Raw genomic sequence first — 18,409 nt, 5'->3', positions numbered from 1 at the left:
TCAACAGAAATGTTTGATACTACAGATCATTTTACCTCAATTGCAAGAAATGGAAAGGTCACTGACTGTTTGACTGAAAGATTAATGTTAAAAGTTCAAATGTGTTAGTAGACACAGAGGATCGTCAATGTCTACAAAGTAACTGACATCATGACATGCTTTTCCTTTAAAATGCCCCACCTCTTTATGGGAACTGTAAAGAACCGCAGTAACATTCTCACCACTCCGTCTCCCACATGGAAAATATACAATTTATAAATATGTCACATTGTGCACATTCACCTTCAACTGCTTCTATTAACACATTTTCATAACCAGCATACTTATAAATTCCAAAACAAAGGCCACAGCATGAAAACACTTTTACATTCAGTGTCAGATGGAGTCGTTGAGCTTTGTGAAATGAAACTTTAATGAAGAATAAAGCAAAATAATAAAGAAAGACAAAATCTTTTTAGATACACTGTAGCAGCATAACAATAACACAGTGAAGACAAATGATCACATGATTTGATACATGTTATACGTAGCTAGATCCAAAAGCCTGAGAACACATTTAACGTGCGCAAAACTTTCATCTGAACCTGAAAATAATCTCAGAGTCTGGGGAATCAAAAATATTTGAAATTGTTTTTAACAATCGCTCTCAGAGATTAGAGGCAGGAAAACAAGGGCCTTTGTAAGGTGAGGGAGAGATACCACAGTGGATCAGACGGTGAGAGTTTAAGTCTGGTGGTGTTTCCAGACCCAGAGCTGAACACCTGATGTGAGTCAACTGCACCCTGACTGAGGGCAAGCAGTGATCCATTCTTCAGAGATGTGCTCCAACAGTGATGTAGATCTTTGTGGAGAAGAATTCACACTGCAGCAGGATATTGAAGCCAAACACACCTCAAAGCTTTGGAGAGCTGCTTAAAGAAAGCCTAAGAGTGCTGAACATAAACTTTGCTCATCAAATGAGGCTCTTTGAGACACAGTCACATCAACCTGGGTCAACATGGCTTAATGGAGGGTAGGCGGTGTGGAATACTATATGGACAAACGTATGGGGTCACCTACACATTACACCTACAGGCCATGAAAACCCACATCCCAATTTTAATTCCAGAAGAGGAACTCTGGAGTTTCTTAGTCACCAAAACATTGGAGACTTTTTCAGCACTCTGTCTTTGCACTCACTAACCCTGCCATCTAACTTTATGTCGTCTGGCACTTCATGTGGTTCTTCAATGCTCCTATCTTACAGTAAGAGCACCTTCAGATGATTATGGGATATTAATGAGGGAAGACACTTTATCAACTGAGTTTTACATACTGGATTAACATAATTCCCAAATTATGAAGTTGATATTGTGATAATGTAAAAAAAAAAATTTGAAATCAGCATAAAATAAATGTTCTCTAAAGGGGTTAAAATTCCAGCAACAGTTTACAAAGTAACTTCATGGAGTGAAAGCATTTTGTGATTTTTGAAGTGTTAATTGTAGCATTGGTTCAATTTTCGCTCTCTCTTCTTTAACAAATTGTTCCATTGCCCACTTCACAGTCTGCTTCACACAGAAAAGTGTTCTGGGTGTCTCGATCCTGCAGAAGAATCAGTATCATTATTTTGCTCTCATATTTACACATTTTACTCTTAATAGGAGAGTTATGCTTTAATGTGGACGATTATACATTGCTTATACATTACTTCATGGCAAACATTAGTGATCGAATCAAAGAGACAGTGAAAGACAAACTTACACAAATGCTGGTGTGGAACATTGTCTGTGAGTTTTCACGATGGACACGATGTTCGCCTTTGGGATCCGTTTGTCAAAGAAGTGAAAACAGCAAAGGTCAGGTGCATTCACTGCCTTAGCTGTAACAGAAAAACAGGGATTACTCAGTGCTGCGTCTGCTTCTAATGACTTCTCCAACATGCCAGATATAAATAAGGTTCATGCTCATTAGCTGCTTCTGGGTCCAAACTCTCCCCTTCAAACGAACACTGCGGCACCACTGAGAGTTACAAACTGTCTAAATTCTTTCATCTGTAATAAAAGCATCAGCGTTGCTGCTTTACCAGGCGTAACAATTAAGTTTAACATCCAGGCATCCATGAAAACAGGATTTATAAAGTTTAATGGAGTTCAAAGTTAGCAGGGAATTAGCTCGATAGTATCTTATATTTGGATGGAAACTATGTTCTGACTACAAGTTAAATTTCTTTTAGCATTTATTGTTTGTTTTTTTTATTGTCACAATTCCAACCCTCCCCCTTTATCTTGCTTGGGACTGGGAAAAGTGACACAAAATAGGCACTCTGGAGGAGTTTTTTTTTTTTTTTTAATGAGCGGGTAGTTTTATACCTTGTGATCCACAAAAAGTAACAGTAAAAGAAGAACTGACTGCGTAACAGTCGGGGGGGATTCATTTGCAGTTTGGACGCGTAGGTGTGAACATCTCTTGCTCTGACAGCAGCTGAGGGCGACTGCTGCGTGAGGTCTATCACCAGCAAAAGTCGCCAGATTTGTCGCTGGTGGCTTTTTAGAAAAAAAGTCACTAAGGCGGTCTAAACCCCTCATACACACAATATTAACATGGACTGAACCACTACTCACAACCAATGGCCCTTTATATAACTACTGTATAAATTATCCATATATCTCACTGATCTCAACTGCACTACTGTAAATGCTGCATAGACAATCATACTGTACGATATAATAATTATAGTTTTACAACTGTTTATTAATACTCCAATTGTATATCTACAATCTATATAGTTTTCACATTTTTAACCACATGTATAACCTGTTATATAGCCTGTACATAGCTTGTTCACTCACTAGAGCTATAGCCTGAAAATACTTACACTTATAGTATATTCATAACATACCTTCATACCATGTACATTGTAACATACCTATAATAGATCCATATTGTGTAATATCTATATTATTGCTAAAGAACTTTCTGGATGGATGCAAACTGCATTTCGTTGCCTTGTACTTGTGGCATGTGAAATGACAATAAAGTTTAATTCTAATTATAAAACTTGCTAAATATAGTGACAAAGTCACTAAGTTAGCAACACTGGGTTCGTGCGTCATCACTGCAAAAACAATTTTAGAAAGTCTTGTTCATCCTATTGGTCCAATTGAACTAGTTAACTAGCTTTAAAAAGCATTATTTGTAAATAAATAAATAAATAAATGTACTATGATAATTTTTTAAGGCACGGTAAGACGCTGGAAAATTTTATCCGCTTTTTAAATTAAAAAAAAATGAACTAAATATTTATGCAAAAATTGCACAGATAGATGACAAAATAACCATCATATAATTTCTCATGGCAAGAATTACTCATATTTTGTGTGTGAAAACAAGAATACCTGGGAAAAATCTAACACAGACTTACAGGCATCGCTGGGGTAAACTGCAAACACCATGAGCAGCAGTCCCGCCGTCAGGCTGAGAGTCTTCATGTTGACTGCACTGTAGACCTGATGATAGTGATGTTTCAGAAGATGTCTGAAGTGGCCTCCTCAGCTTTAAGTTGCTTTCTCATCTGCATATTCAGTGCAGTTCTAAGGAAAGTGGAAAAATGATCAACAACCCTGAAGGTGGTTAATAGATTGGGGTTTTTTGCAACATGAGACAACAGGAAGTTTCAAAGACTCAATATCACTCTGATTATCTGATAAAACAAGCTCAAACAAACCACTTCATCTTCTACAAAGTCCGTACGATGCATGCACTGCATGCATACTTGTATCTCAACTCAGAGTAGTAGGTCAAGCTGCAAATATTAAGCTATAATTAGATGGTAAATTCAATTAACAGGGATCTTTTCATGGTTCATTCATTCTTTGTTTCCCATTAAACCTCTTCTGTCATTTCATAATTTTCCTCAGTACTCCTTAATCACCAATTTCTGCACAACTGTCCTTCATTCAGGCTGCAGTGAAGGCTGCAGCAGATTCACGAGACAACACGTAAGACATCTGCTCATGCCTGATGTATATCAGTTCAGGTTACACAAATCATTTTCTGCAAAGAATATATGTATTATGGACAGTGTTGGTCAAGTTACTTGAAAAAAGTAATCAGTAACTAATTACTGATTACTTCCCCAAAAAAGTAATCCCGTTACTTTTTTGATTACTTATTTTCAAAAGTAATTAATTACTTAGTTACTTAGTTACTTTTTAAAAACACGATTTACAACCTGAAGAGGTGATAAAGCGATCGATCTTTCAGCCCAATTCTACTTTTTCTACATAATCCATCATACAAAATGTAATCAAATGGAAAAGTCTCTTTTTTTTAACTTGTTTTATCAGTTTTAATCTTTTAACTTTATGCATCAAGCAAAAATTTAATTATATGCAACATTCTTTGAGTTGAATAAATTAGTTTAACATTTAAACCTATTTTCTACACATTCCAGCACATAAAATAAAATATTTTTTGTGTTTACACTCACTCTTTCAAACAGATGCAAGTAAAACACAGCAGAAAATAAATAAAGTCAAAGACTCAGCGGTGCTGTTGCTCTATTTTCACCTGTAAAGCAGGAGTGGGGTAGGCGGAGGTTTACCCTGGTGCAGGTGTGCCGCGGTCAGTTGAAGAATCCGCGACTTTCTCTGTGAGTTTCCCATTACGTCATGGCGCACTCGGTGCTTGCTCGGAAGTTTAGGGGGTTTTTTTTCGCTGTAAAAAGAAGTTTTCTTCCCACGCACGATGGACGCTAATGTTTTTGTCACTTTTTATGGAATCAAACTCAAAGTAAGGTCAGTACTTCCACGCTTTAAACGCTGCACGCTCATACTCTCTCTGCACTCGATATATGATCCATTGTTGATCTGCACACAGCTGTTGTCACTAACGGCGCACTCGCTTACGTCACTATCGTGAGACATTCTCGCAAAAAATCACGGTTTTAGTAACGCAGTAACGCAGCGTTCCTACGGGAAAGTAACGGCAATCTAATTACCGTTTTTGCAATAGTAATCCCTTACTTTACTCGTTACTTGAAAAAAGTAATCAGATTACAGTAACGCGTTACCCATCTCTGATTATGGATGTGTTATGTTTACATGTTGCACATTTGTCTGAATGCTAGCTGCAGAAACATTTCAAGCTGCATTGGAGGCACAGTTATAACTGATCCCACCTCATAGTTTTAAGCAACTACAAGCACTATTTAAAGTTGGAGAAAGACTGTGGCTTTGATTAAATGTAAACACATTCAATGTTCATGCTGGGTACTTTTCTGTTTGTTTGTATTACAACAGACCACAACAATGCTGACCTTTAACCAGGGAACTGCAATAGAAGATTTATAATGCTAACGTTGTGACCCGCTCAGTCTGATTTTGGGCGTTTCTTCATGTTAAAAATGTCATGTCTCCTTTGTTTTGAATTTCTCTTTCTCTCCTCCAAGTCGATTATTGTGTAGAGTTTTGGATTTGGTATATTTTTCATTTTTGTGTGTGAATTTAGACATATGCAAATTCAAAAGTGAAGGCCCCACAGCCACGTGATCTGAGGTTTCCTAAGACATATCAAGCAGGGTGCTCCCAGAATGGTACAAAATACACCCTTGGTTGGAATGTTCCCAGAGTAGAGACTCTTGTTACTGTGTATTTACTTCAGCTGTGGGATATCGTCATTGAGAGAAAGCAATGTTTAAAGTCAGTGGGTTCTGTTAAATTCTGATGACTGTAATGTATGGCGCTTGCCATCGCCAGAAACAGGTGCTTGAAAACAAAACATACAGTAAGACAAAAGCAGAAATTCTAATCTTCACTGCTACTAAAAACATAGCTCAGAGTGGTCACAGTGTGCTGACTCAAATAAAAGGGGAATTTTCCTAGAAATGCCAAACATGATAAGCAATCATGACCCTGTGGTTAGAAGGAGACTGGAACAACAAGCAAAAAATATTTTGTACACCAGCAAAACAACCCAAATTCTGTCATGTTTGGCTGAAATGGTTGCTGAGGAGAAGTTAAAGAAGCTAAAGAGAGTGCACAGGTTCAGTCATTGTAGATGAGTCAAAAGATGCCATTGAATCAGAGCAAATTTCTTTCATATTTAAATACTAGTATAATCAGGGGTGCACAAAACTGGTACGCAGTTACGCATGCATGACAAAAATTAGGAACGCATAGTGACACTTGTGTTACCAAGCACCTTTGCGTTCTTGACCATGTCATTTAACCTTACACATGTTGCTTGTCACCATCTAAATGTCCAAAAAACAACAGACATTAAGTTGCTTCTTTGGCATTTCGCCACCAGCTGAGAAACACCACCTCTTCGGGTTTTTGGGGGATGTTGCTAACTCCGGGTCCGATAACAGGCACCACACCCGCAGTAGATGTGCTCGGTGTGAGGTCTCGCAGCAAGCTATCAAATACGGTGCATTTCTCGGCTTTAAAAAAAAAAAAAAAAAAAAAAAAAAAAAACACGCTATGCGTTTCATCGGATTTGAGGTGTTACTTCCTTTGACAGTATCACAGTATCACCTTAAAGCACTTGTTGCAGGCTGCTGAGTTTGCATATTTTGCTGTGAAGTACAGCCAGACTTCAACCGCTTCACCTTGGGCATTTTTAATCTGTAGCTTTGCTCTAAAAGAATGTACGTACCTGGACCCGCCTACTATCCTCGGAAACGTAAAATGATTGGCTAGAATTCAAAGTGAATCTCAGGGGGAAAAAAGCACCGAAAAAAAGCACCGAAATGTGCGCTGCTTTTCGGTCTGGTTACTACCGTTTATGTTTATGTTATGCCATCATGGCACCGGATACCGGTACCCATCCCTAGTTCAGAGTGAGTGCTACAAAGAGGAAATAAAGTGTATTCAGGAAAGAATCACGATCTCCCCCTCAAGCAGTCTCTGGAAACTGCATCCTATTCTAGATGGTAATGGACTCTTAAGAGTTGGGGGCCGAATCATACAATCTGAACTGGACATCGACACCACTCACCCTCTCATCATCCCTGCCCGACACCACTTGGGAACGCTCTTAATACGGCACTATCACGACACTGAAACACCAAGGAAGACATTTCACAGAAGGTGAAATTAGAGCTGCAGGGTTCTGGATGGTAGGGGCCAAAAGGGCTATCAGCACAGTGCTTTTTAAGTGTGTCACATGCAAGAAATTGAGAGGAAAAGCGGAATGTCAGCAAATGGGAAACTTACCATCTGAACGAATGCAACTTGCACCCCCCTTCACATATGTGGGTGTAGACGTGTTCGGGCCATGGGACATTATAACCCGGCGCACAAGAAGAGGAAAAGCTAGCTCTAAAAGGTGGGCCGTGATGTTCTCATGTCTGTCGACAAGAGCAGTCCATATCGAGTTGATCGAATCAATGAGCACAGACAGTTTCATAAATGCTTTAAGGCGGCTTTTTGCAATCAGAGGCCCGGCAACCCATCTCCCGTTTCTGCTCGGTGACAGCTCGTACTTTTCCTTTTTCTCCCTCCCTCCCTCGCTCACAGACACATAACGGGTATGGCAGTCCATTCTCCCTGCAGCACGGACTACACTGCCCATGAGGCTACATTCTTTAGGGCGATGCCTGCAACACTCTGCCTATTGCCTTCATAAAAAAACATTTCTTCACGTCATTATGAGACGCAAGATTGAGACACAGGCATTTGAACCTCTTAATACGCGTTTTGTTTGGGTTTCCACCGGCGTGGAATTACCAAAAATAGAGAGGGCATAGCCAAACATATGAAACAGGAAAAGACCGCCGTGTAATCCCTTTATTTCAACAAAGTAACTGTATTCTGAATACCACCCTTTTAAACGGTAACTGAATACAGTTACTCACATTTTGTATTTTAAATACGTAACGACGGTACATGTATTCTGTTACTCCCCAACACTGTCCATGACTAGGGATCTTCACCAGGAAATCAGGGACGGGTCCACGGGATCTAAACACAGAGTGAACACGTTAGAACGAAGGCACAGGTATAGCCTTCGGAGTCTAATACTACGAGAGCGGAGATACACTAACGTGATTCACGCAACAATCCAGCGATGAATGGCTGCCATCCCTCTGCTTAAATGCTGGTAGCATCAGTGAGAATCAGGTGTTTCCACTTCACAGGTGAGTGGGCCGAGGGCATTGACCCGCAATAATTTCCGCCCCGGCGAGTGAGAGAGAGACAATGCAGCTGATCAGCTACCTGCTGATCCACCAACACTTGTAGTTTACAAAGCAACTTCAAGTGTGCACCTTTGGGATCCATTTGTCAAAGAAGTGAAACGAGCAGAGGGCAGGTGATTTCACTGCATTAGCTGCAACAGAAAAACAGGGATTACTCAGTGCTGTGTCTGCTTCTAATGACTTCTCCCACATATCAGATATAATTAAGGTTAAATGCTCATCAGGCAACAAACACAATTTGTTATATCTTAATAAAAGATTAAGTTTGAAGGCTCTTATTTTATGTCTTGGAGCAAGATTATTAAGCAAAGACATAAAAGATAGATACATAGAAAATAGAAAAACAAAAAAATCTGTCTCAATGAAGGACATGCCGGACATGTGACCACACTTTTTCCGCAAGGATTCAGAGTAAGAAAATTACAGTGAAGAACTTCCAGCCCACTTGAGATCAGCATTGGTCTTCATGACCATGAACTTATATGAGTTTGATGTCCTCGCTCTGTCTCACTCTGTGTCTGAATGAAGAGAAAGACAGAAATTCAAAAACTGATCTAACACAAGTACAAGAAGCAGACTTACAGGCATCGCTGTGGTAAACGGTGAACAGCACGAGCAGCAGTCCCACTGTCAGGCTGAGAGTCTTCATGCTGACTTCACTGTAGACCTGATGATGACGTGTCTGAAGTGATTGGTCCAATGACCACGCTTCAAGACACGTTCTCATCTGCATATTTAAACGAATTCTAAGAAACTGGGAAAAATGATCCACAACCCAACGGTGGTTAATAGATTGGGGTTTTTCTGTACCATGAGACAAGTTTCAGGGACTCAATATATCCGATAAAACAAACTCAAACAAACCACTCATTATTTTACAAATAAATGCATGCACTGATAATGCATGCATAGTCCCAATCTTCACTTTCTGCACAACTTTCCTTTATTCAGGCTGCAGTGAAGGATCTACTGCAGGGGTGGGGAAACTCCAGGTCTCAAGGGCTGGTGTCCTGCAAGTTTTAGACATGACCTTGATCGAAAACAGCTGATTTAAATGGCTAAATTACCTCCTTTTTCATAGGCCTGGTAATGAACTAATTTGATTCAGGTGTGTTGACTGTGATGGGAAATTTCTTTATCTTATGTGTGACAAAGTGGGTGAGAAGACCATTTGTCTATATTCTTAGTTAACATTCTTGTTTTGATTTAACCATATTTCACATGTAATCTGCAATAGGCAAACATCTACTATCCCAGGTTTGTTTATGTTTTGCACTTTTACAGATTATATAATATAACATCTTGGTTTAAATCAATTCATACAAGTTTGCTAAGTTAAGAACTTACCTTGCCTACCTGTCTTGCAGAAACAAAAGGAGGAAATGTAGTTTTACTTCCTGCTTTATACCTTCTGGGTTCATCTGAGGTCACAGGAAGAGACCAAGTGCAGAAGGGGAAGAACTCTTATAATTTAATAAAGTTGATTTTAGAGGGTTTATGGAGAAATAGATTTATTGTTGTAATATGTATTGATTACACCAAAGAGTTTATGTTGCCAGTAAAGAGGAGTAGTAGAGGTTTGAATATAATCATGTTCATCTTACCTACCTACTGAATGGAATAGTCCAGAGGAGAAATTGTTTGGTTAAGTGGACTATTTAAGCAGAAGAACTCAGGTGTTTTGGGGGAAAAGGTTCAGGTCAGTGTAGCTGTGTGCAGGTTGACCTTAATTTCTGTTTATTTAAGTTCAGTTATGTTTATTTGAACTGAGTTATAGAGTTGAGTTTCTTATTTGTTTCTTTGTAAATATTGTTGGGCCACAAAATGGTGAATAAATCACTTGCTACACTGGACAGCATCAGTCTCCTGCACTTCTTTGACCGCTTAAGTCGAGTCGTACCACGTTATGTATTTATCTAATGTACTTTTGTATTTGTTTTTTAGTTACATACATATAGGATAGCATCACAAATGTGTCTTTATGCTTTATCACACCTTCACAGTGGGGCCATTGTAATAGGCCAGAGACATCCAGGCACCTGTGTGCGGGGGGGGGCTGTTGCTCATTTCTGGGGGGGAAAGGGAGGTGATTGCTGGTCGTTATTCTCTCTGAAGGGAAGGTTTCAAGGATGAGCTGAACTGGCAGGTATAGAGTGACGCAATGTGCTCTGGAATTCTCTTTGTCTCTGAGTTTTGCCAGTTTGTATATAAGATATCTATCATTAGAGACCATTGTTGTCTCCACTGCAGTGTATATAATAAACTCCACTTCAAAAGACGCTCACTGAGTGTTTGCAGGTTACTTGAAATTTTCACGACATGACCCAGGGTGATATCTAAAACCTGCAGGACACCGGCCCTTGAGGCCTGGAGTTCTCCACCCCTGATCTACAGCGTTAACATTGGAATGTCAGCCGGACTGGAGAAGTGTAGTCGGATGGTAACGAAGAGAGGGAAAGTAGTCAGAACTGAGATGATTGTACTACTAGACGGTAACATTGGAGACATCGAGGATAGCTACAGATACCTAGGAATCCTACAGGCAAATGGGAACCAAGATGACCTGCCTTACCTGCAAAGGGTAAGACAAGTCCTGAGGAGTCAGCTGAATGGAAAGCACAAGATCCAGGCAACCAACACCTACGCTTGAGTTTTTAATACATGGGAGAATGGATGTAGAATGTTGTTTACATCAAATTTTGAACCTACCATCTGAATGTTGCAGCCAAAATCTAAACACATTACACAAAGCAACATTTATCAAATCTTCTATTGTCTAATTTTGGTGAGTCAGAACAAATTTCAATCTAATGTTAATTTTTGTAACTGACGAGTGACATTAAGTGGTTTTGCAGTGGTTATTTGAATAACTGTTCGATTTCTATCAGCTCAAATCAGTCTATTTTCCTCTGGCCTTCACAAAGTATTTTCTCCCAGAGAACCGCCGCTCACTGGATATTTCCTCTTTTTCAGACCATTCTCTGTAAACCATAGAGACCCTAAAGTTTGGGAAAATTCAAGTAAATCAGCCATTTATGAAATATTCAGACCAGCTCGACTGGCAAATAACAACCACACCACATTCAAAGTCACTTAAATCTCCTTTGGCTGACTGGATGATTAGATATGAGTTGAACAGGAACAGTACACTGTAAAAAAAAAAAAATCCTAAAAAAACATTAATATTCCAGCAGTTGGGGCGCCAAAATAATACCAGAAAATAACTTTCATAAAAATACGGTTATTTTCAGTAATGACAATACAGTTTGTTGCCCTAATTTTACATGGGATTTTGCCTTTTTCAAGTGCTTTTAAACATTAAATTAGGAACATTTTAATGTGATTAAACAATGAAATTACCTATAAACAAGGTCAATGAATGCGGCAATATGAATAATAATACTTAAATGTACAGAAATATACAGTTAACAGTTGGTTTAAATAATAATAACAGATTGCATTTATATAGCGCTTTTCGAGACCCTCAGAGCGCTTTACAATTCCACTATTCATTCACTCTCACACTGGTGGAGGCAAGCTACAGTCGTAGCCAGAGCTGCCCTGGGACAGACTGACAGAGGCGAGGCTGCCATATCGCACCATCGGCCCCTCACCAGTAGGTAGTAGGTGAAGTGTCTTGCCCAAGGACACAACGACCGAGACTGTCCAAGCCGGGGCTCGAACCAGCAACCTTCTGATTACAAGGCGAACTCCCAACTCTTGAGCCACGATCGCCCTAAGTAACAATGATAATAATTATTCTTTCATGTAACCAACTAACCAACCAGCTCACACCAGGATTTAGTTTGAGTTTGCACAGTGAGAAAATTACAGTGAAGAACTTACAGCTCACTTGAGATCAACATTGGTCTTCATGACAATACACATCAGTGACGCTGACATCATGGCTATCTCACTCTGTGATTGAACAAAGAAAAAAACACAGAAAATTCAAAGAACTACTGCTGCAAAAACCACTGGAAATGGTTACACACTAATTAAATTTATTTTAGGTAAGAAAAACCAAAGAAAAAAATGCTTGTGCAAAAGTCAAAGAGATACATGACAAAAATAACCAACATATAATTTCTAATGGCAAGATAAGATGCTCAGGATTACTCATATTTTGTGCGTGAAAACCTGGGAAAAATCTAACACAGACTTACAGGCATCGCTGTGCTAAACTGCAAACACCACGAGCAGCAGTCCCACCGTCAGGCTGAGTCTTCATGTTGCACTGTAGACCTGATGATGCTAATGTTTGAATGATGACTGATTTTGTCTGAATTCATCAGACCGTTCACCCCGCTTTAAGTCGCTTTCTCATCTGCATATTCAGTGCAGTTCTAAGGAAAGTGGAAAAATGATCAAGAACTCTGAAGGTGGTAAATAGATTGGGGTTTCTTGCAACATGAGACAACAGGAAGTTTCAAAGACTCAATATCACTCTGATTATCTGATAAAACAAGCTCAAACAAACCACTTCATCTTCTACAAAGTCCGTACGATGCATGCACTGCATGCATACTTGTATCTCAACTCAGAGTAGTAGGTCAAGCTGCAAATATTAAGCTATAATTAGATGGCAAATTCATTAACAGGGATCTTTTCATGGTTAATTAATTTTCTCCATAAACCTCTTCTGTCATTTCAGAATTTTCAGTACTCCTTAATTATCAATTTCTGCACAACTTTCCTTCATTCACGTAAGACATCTGCTCATGCCTGATGTATATCAGTTCAGGTTACACAAATCATTTTCTGCACACAAAATGTTAAAAATGCATTTGTGTATTGATACTCACTTTTGCACACAATAACATCTGTTATGGATGTTTTATGTTGCATATTTGTCTGAATGCTAGCTGCAGAAACATTTCCAAGCTGCATTGGAGGCACAGTTATAAATGATCCCACCTCATGGTAGTGACTAAAAGTAGCAAAAAAAAAAAAAAAAAAAAGCACTCTATTTAAAGTTAGAGAAAGACTGTGGCTTTGATTGAATGTAAACACATTCACTGTTCATGCTGGGTACTTTTCTTTGGGTTTTTTTTTAATTTACAACAGACCACAACCATGCTGACCTTTAACCAGGAAACTGCAATAGAAGATCAAAAATGCTAACGTTGTCTGATTTTGGGCGTTTCTTCATGGTAAAAATGTTATGAGTGCTCCTTTGTTTTGAATTTCTTTTTCACTCCTCCAAGTCGATTATTGCGCAGAGTTTTAGATTTGGTATATTTTTCTTTTTTGTGTGTGAATTTAGACATATGCAAATTCAAAAGTGAAGGCCCCACAACCACGTGATCTGAGGTTTCCTAAGACATATCAAGCAGGGTGCTCCCAGAATGGTACAAAATACACCCTTGGTTGGAATGTTCCCAGAGTAGAGACTCTTGTTACGGTGTATTTACTTCAGCTGTGGGATATCGTCATTGGGAGAAAGCAATGTTTAAAGTCAGTGGGTTCTGTTAAACTCTGATGACTGTAATGGACGGCCCTTGCCATCGCCAGAAACAGGTGCTTGAAAGAGTGGTCACAGTGTACTGACTCAAATAAAAGGGGCATTTTCCTAGAAATGTTCAATGTGGAAAGCAATCATGACCCTGTGCTTGTCAGGTCCCAGCATCCTCGTGTCGCAATATCATGGACAGATTGCTGGTTTTTTTGTGTGTACTAGAAGAGATCTCTTCAGAGACCAACAGAGAGCTGTAGGAGCAAGGGGCATTCTGGTTCAGATGGGTCTGAATTTTGTTGGAAGCCTTACACTCTGAGTGGCTTTAACATGTTATCAGAAATGCTTCAGTCCGAAAACTGTTGACCTGTCTAAGGCTATAAATCTAGTTGAACTGCTTAAGGAGACAGTGGTTCATTACTCTACTGAATCCTTTTTTGATGACCTGTCGACTGATATTGTGGGGAAAAAGAAAGCAAGAAAACTTAATGATTCTCTTGTCTCACTTCTTGCCTTGGACCGCATGCAGACCCACACAGCAAACGATGTTCAGAATCAAAAAATGTTATCCAGTTATAGATAGTATGATGGAAGAAATGGAAAAAACACTTTTCTATCCTGAGCTGTAATATTATGAAAGGTGGTCAGGCTTGAGGCGACTGTTGTTGTGATTTGGTGCTGTAAAAATAAAATTGAACTGAATTCACTAGTGAACCCTGTTGGTGAAAAACAGAAAACACCAGAATTTTTAGACCATGTTCACATATGGCTTCTTCTATGCATGATGGAGCTTTAACCTGCATTTGCGGATGCCACAGTGAATTGTGTTCATGGACTGTAATTTGTGGAAGTATTCTTGAGCACGAGCACTAAATTCCATGAGAGAATGCATCCATGATGTTAATCTCCTGTTCCATCACATCATGAAGGTGCTCTATTAGATTGAGATCTGGTGACTGTGGAGGCCATTCGAGTTGAAGAAACCAGTTGGGGAGATTTCACCTTTCTGACATGAGGCATTATTCTGCTGGAAGCTGCAATCAGAAGATGGGTACACTGTGGTCGCAATTAAGGGGCCCAAAGTTGGACAAGAAAATATATCATAATATACCATTGTTATGGCCCTGTCCATAATCTGTTTTGGTGGTTGTTTCCTTTGTCTGTGCCTTTAAGTCTTTGCAGGTCCCTGAGTGGATGAGCTGACGGCTGCCGATTGGTCCGGCGATCATGTGGTCGCATTCAAAATCCCTCCACCAGCAGTTGTCCCGGGGGCAGCCACTGACAGCAGCAGCAGACCTGACCCTGGCCTCCAAAACCTGAGACATTTGTGCCTGTGACTTTGTGCGACTTTTCTCAGTTCTGTATATAGTGTGTACATTAGTTTTCATTGTAAATAGCACATTGTAAATAGCACTGCAACAGAAGGGGTGAGCTGCCTTATTGTTTTTCCTTGCACTGTTTTCTCCTGTTTATTTCAGTTAGGGAGTTAGGTGTAGCGCTTGTCTTTTGTTTGATGTTTGATTTCACATAGGGTTTTAGATAGCACCTCCTCCTGACTTAGCTTGTTTTGTTTGTTATTTTGGCCTTTGTTCACCCCGGAGCTTCATTTTTGCAGTGTAGTGAAATAAATCACCATTCACTAAGACATTGGTTTTCCCTCTGTGTATGGTTTTGGGGACCAGGGCGGGGCAATCTTTTCAAACTTATGTTGCATTCCTGTACCCCTAGACTGGGGCGTAACAACCATATCATCAAAAGTCTACCCACAAAGCAAAATTGTTATGGCCCAGATCTGGCCCATACAATGTGCTTACACATTGCCCACATACCGCAAAGGATGACGGCCCTTTGGTGGCCCAGATCTGGTTTGCCAGAGGTGGCCCACACATGGGCCAGCACAAGGCCAGTTGCAGACACACTGCAGGCCCTGTGCTGGCCCAAGATGTCAGCCTAATGTGTACCTTAATCAAGCCATGTAATAACAACATGTGCCGGAACATGATAGTGCAAAAGTAACATGACAAAACTCTGCTCCGACTGTGAATGGACTGATTCTTATATAGTGCTTTTCTACTCTCCCAGATTACTCAAAGTGCTCTATACAACAATCCACATTAACACACTTCCTAACTACATTCATACACATTCACTGTCTTGACATGCAGACTGGAGAAGCCAGGAAACAAACCACTAACCTTCTGATCAGTAGGTGACCTGCTCTACCTCCTGAGCTGCAGCCACCCAGTGGTAAACATGAGTAAACCCTCACTAGGGTTTTAGATAAAGTGTACACTCACAAATAGGGATGGGTACCGGTATCCGGTGGCATGATGGCACCGGTTCTGACATAAACGGTAGTAACCAGACCGAAAAGCAGGGCACATTTCGGTGCTTTATTTCGGTGCTTTATTTTCCTGAGATGTCATACACTTTGAATTCTAGCCAATCATTTTACGTTTCCGAGGATAGTAGGCGGGCCCAGGTACGTACATTCTTTTAGAGCAGAGCTACAGATTAAAAATGCCCAAGGCGAAGCGGTCAAAAGTCTGGCTGTACTTCACAGCAAAAGATGCAAACTCAGCAGCCTGCAACAAGTGCTTTAAGCTGATACTGTGATACTGTCAAAGGAGGTAACACCTCAAATCCGATGAAACACCTGGCGACGCATAGCATTTTGTTAAAAGCCGAAAAATGCGCCGTATTTGATAGCTTGCTGCGAGACCTCACACCGAGCACATCTACTGCGGGTGTGGTGCCTGTTATCGGACCCGGACTTAGCAACATCCCCCAAGAACCCGAAGAGGAGAGTCCTGGCCCCTAGCCCTGCCAGTGTAGCAGAAATGATGACGGATGATGATGCAGCAGCAGCCGTTCTTCTCTGAGTGAGTAGCTTAATGTTGTTTGTGTGTAATTTACGTTGAGTAGGCTAACCACGTTATTACATTAATGCACGTAAGGTGAACTAGCAAACACTGTCGTAGTTACATGCGGCTGTCTTCTTGTTTGATGGCAGATACTCCCTTCACCCTGGCCAAAAAGGCTAAAATGACCAAAGAAAAAGTGGAAAACAGTTAAACATGAGAGGTTTTGGACGAAGTTTGTGTTTTTTCCATTGTTTAAGCACTGCTTCCAGACAAGAGTGATACCATATATGCCCTCTAGCTGCAGAAAAGGCTAACATTGTTATCTTTTTACAAAAAAACAGCTGAACATGAACATGCTTTAGCACCCCCAAAAATGCTGCCAGAGCCATGGTGGCTGAGACGCAGCGGAGCGGAGGTTTAAGTGCCTGGCTTAAAACAGGACATATTAGCTGCATTTAACCTTCAGTTACTCTTTATATAGTTAGGTAGGAGTCAGACCAGGTTTCTTTTTAGCTGAAAAACCTTACACCAGGTAACCTGCAGTGTCTAAAACGTGTTTTCCGACAACGTTTGCTACCCTACAATCCGTCCTGCTCAGTAGTAAATTCAGTGACATTTGACCATCCTGTTGCTCCCATTGAAATGTATACAGCCTATTTAAAATCTAAAACTTAGAATTGTCCGTAGCCTACTGTTGTTACCACTGTCCTGTTTGAAATGGATACTAACTAGCTAACTGACTGGATGCCCATTAACCTTATAACTCCTGTTGTGCGTGTATGTGTGTGTGTTTGTGTACAGAGAGACAGCCAGGTTCATACTGGATATAAGGAAGTTTTTACAAAAAAAGGAGCCACATTCAGGTAAAAGTGTAAGATCAAATGATCCGTCAATCAAGAATAATGTTGGATCAGTGTTTCAATGTTTATATCTTTTATTAGATGTTCATGTGGTTTGGTTATTTGCCTTTTGGTTGAAAGTACACTGAGAGAGGACTTTTTGTTAGTGATCTTAATAGAATTTTTTTCATATTAATGTAATTTTTCATCTAATTGAATACAATCTATTTGTGTATGATTGTCAGTCCAAAGAGGGAGAGAGGAAAGAGGGGAACGTGAGGAGAAAGTACAAGGTCAGGAAGAACCAGGTAAGAAAACAGACAGGGAACAGTGACAGGCACAACAGAAACTGTTAAACTGACAAAGAGAAAAAACCTGATTTTACTCACACAATCTGGAAGTTGTGTTCTCCCTATATTAAAGCTGCTATACAGAATCTGCAAAACAAACTGGGTTGAAACATTTTGACCCTCTTTAACAACATTCCAACATAACATTATCATTGATTGGGGAGATTAAAATTAATGATATATTTTTATGTGGTTCAGCCACAACTCTACTAAAACCTCAGCCAGTAATAGGTAGGCCAACATTTGGACCGTCCAGTTGTCTGTATGACTGCCGCAGTACGTACATCACATTTGCACATTATCAGAAAGAGCCAAACAGCCCTGGTGGAGTGAGGAGCTGTAAAGAGAAGCAGAAGCTCTGTTTATATTCTAAAAATGTTTTAAGCTTGTTTCAAAGATTCTGTACTGCAGCTTTAAATGTTTTCCAAAAGCACACATACACTTATCAGTGTTTCTCAAACTTGTTACAGTGTGTACCACCTGATAAAAATGTCAAGCTCTCCCAAGTACCACTATGAATGTGTGAAACTCATAAATCTTACAACACAAAATTATTATTAATAAATTAGTAAAATTAGCATCTGCAATAAAGATTTTTTCATACATTGTATACATTCAACCACGGGCAAAGTTGCCTCCATTTTTATAGTTTTTATTAATATTTCGTAATAATTTATTCTGTTTTGGGAGTATTTTTATTTATCTGTATTATATTATAC

At 39.8% G+C, this 18,409-nt stretch overlaps 2 long non-coding RNA genes across 4 annotated transcripts; both read right to left on the bottom strand.

The window, feature by feature from the left end:
- Positions 1–3,469: 3,469 nt before the first annotated feature.
- LOC143419571 (uncharacterized) lies at positions 3,470–10,151 on the bottom strand. Of its 3 annotated transcripts, none has more exons than XR_013099582.1 (3): positions 8,030–10,151; positions 7,841–7,946; positions 3,470–3,572 (listed from the first exon to the last, which is right to left on the bottom strand). It is a non-coding gene; the product is annotated as an uncharacterized LOC143419571 (long non-coding RNA). The 3 variants fall into 3 exon arrangements; XR_013099581.1 differs by lacking the exon at positions 3,470–3,572 and having other exon boundaries at positions 7,759–7,946; positions 8,030–8,313; positions 8,765–10,151; XR_013099580.1 differs by lacking the exon at positions 3,470–3,572 and having other exon boundaries at positions 7,759–7,946.
- Positions 10,152–10,609: 458 nt separating this feature from the next.
- On the bottom strand, positions 10,610–12,449 carry LOC143419737 (uncharacterized). Its single transcript, XR_013099750.1, has 3 exons — positions 12,349–12,449; positions 12,029–12,100; positions 10,610–11,918 (listed from the first exon to the last, which is right to left on the bottom strand). It is a non-coding gene; the product is annotated as an uncharacterized LOC143419737 (long non-coding RNA).
- Positions 12,450–18,409: the final 5,960 nt, after the last annotated feature.

The sequence above is a fragment of the Maylandia zebra genome, linkage group LG7 (assembly GCF_041146795.1).
Source record: "Maylandia zebra isolate NMK-2024a linkage group LG7, Mzebra_GT3a, whole genome shotgun sequence".
NCBI lineage: Eukaryota > Metazoa > Chordata > Actinopteri > Cichliformes > Cichlidae > Maylandia > Maylandia zebra.
This window is presented reverse-complemented; position numbering and strand designations above follow the sequence as displayed.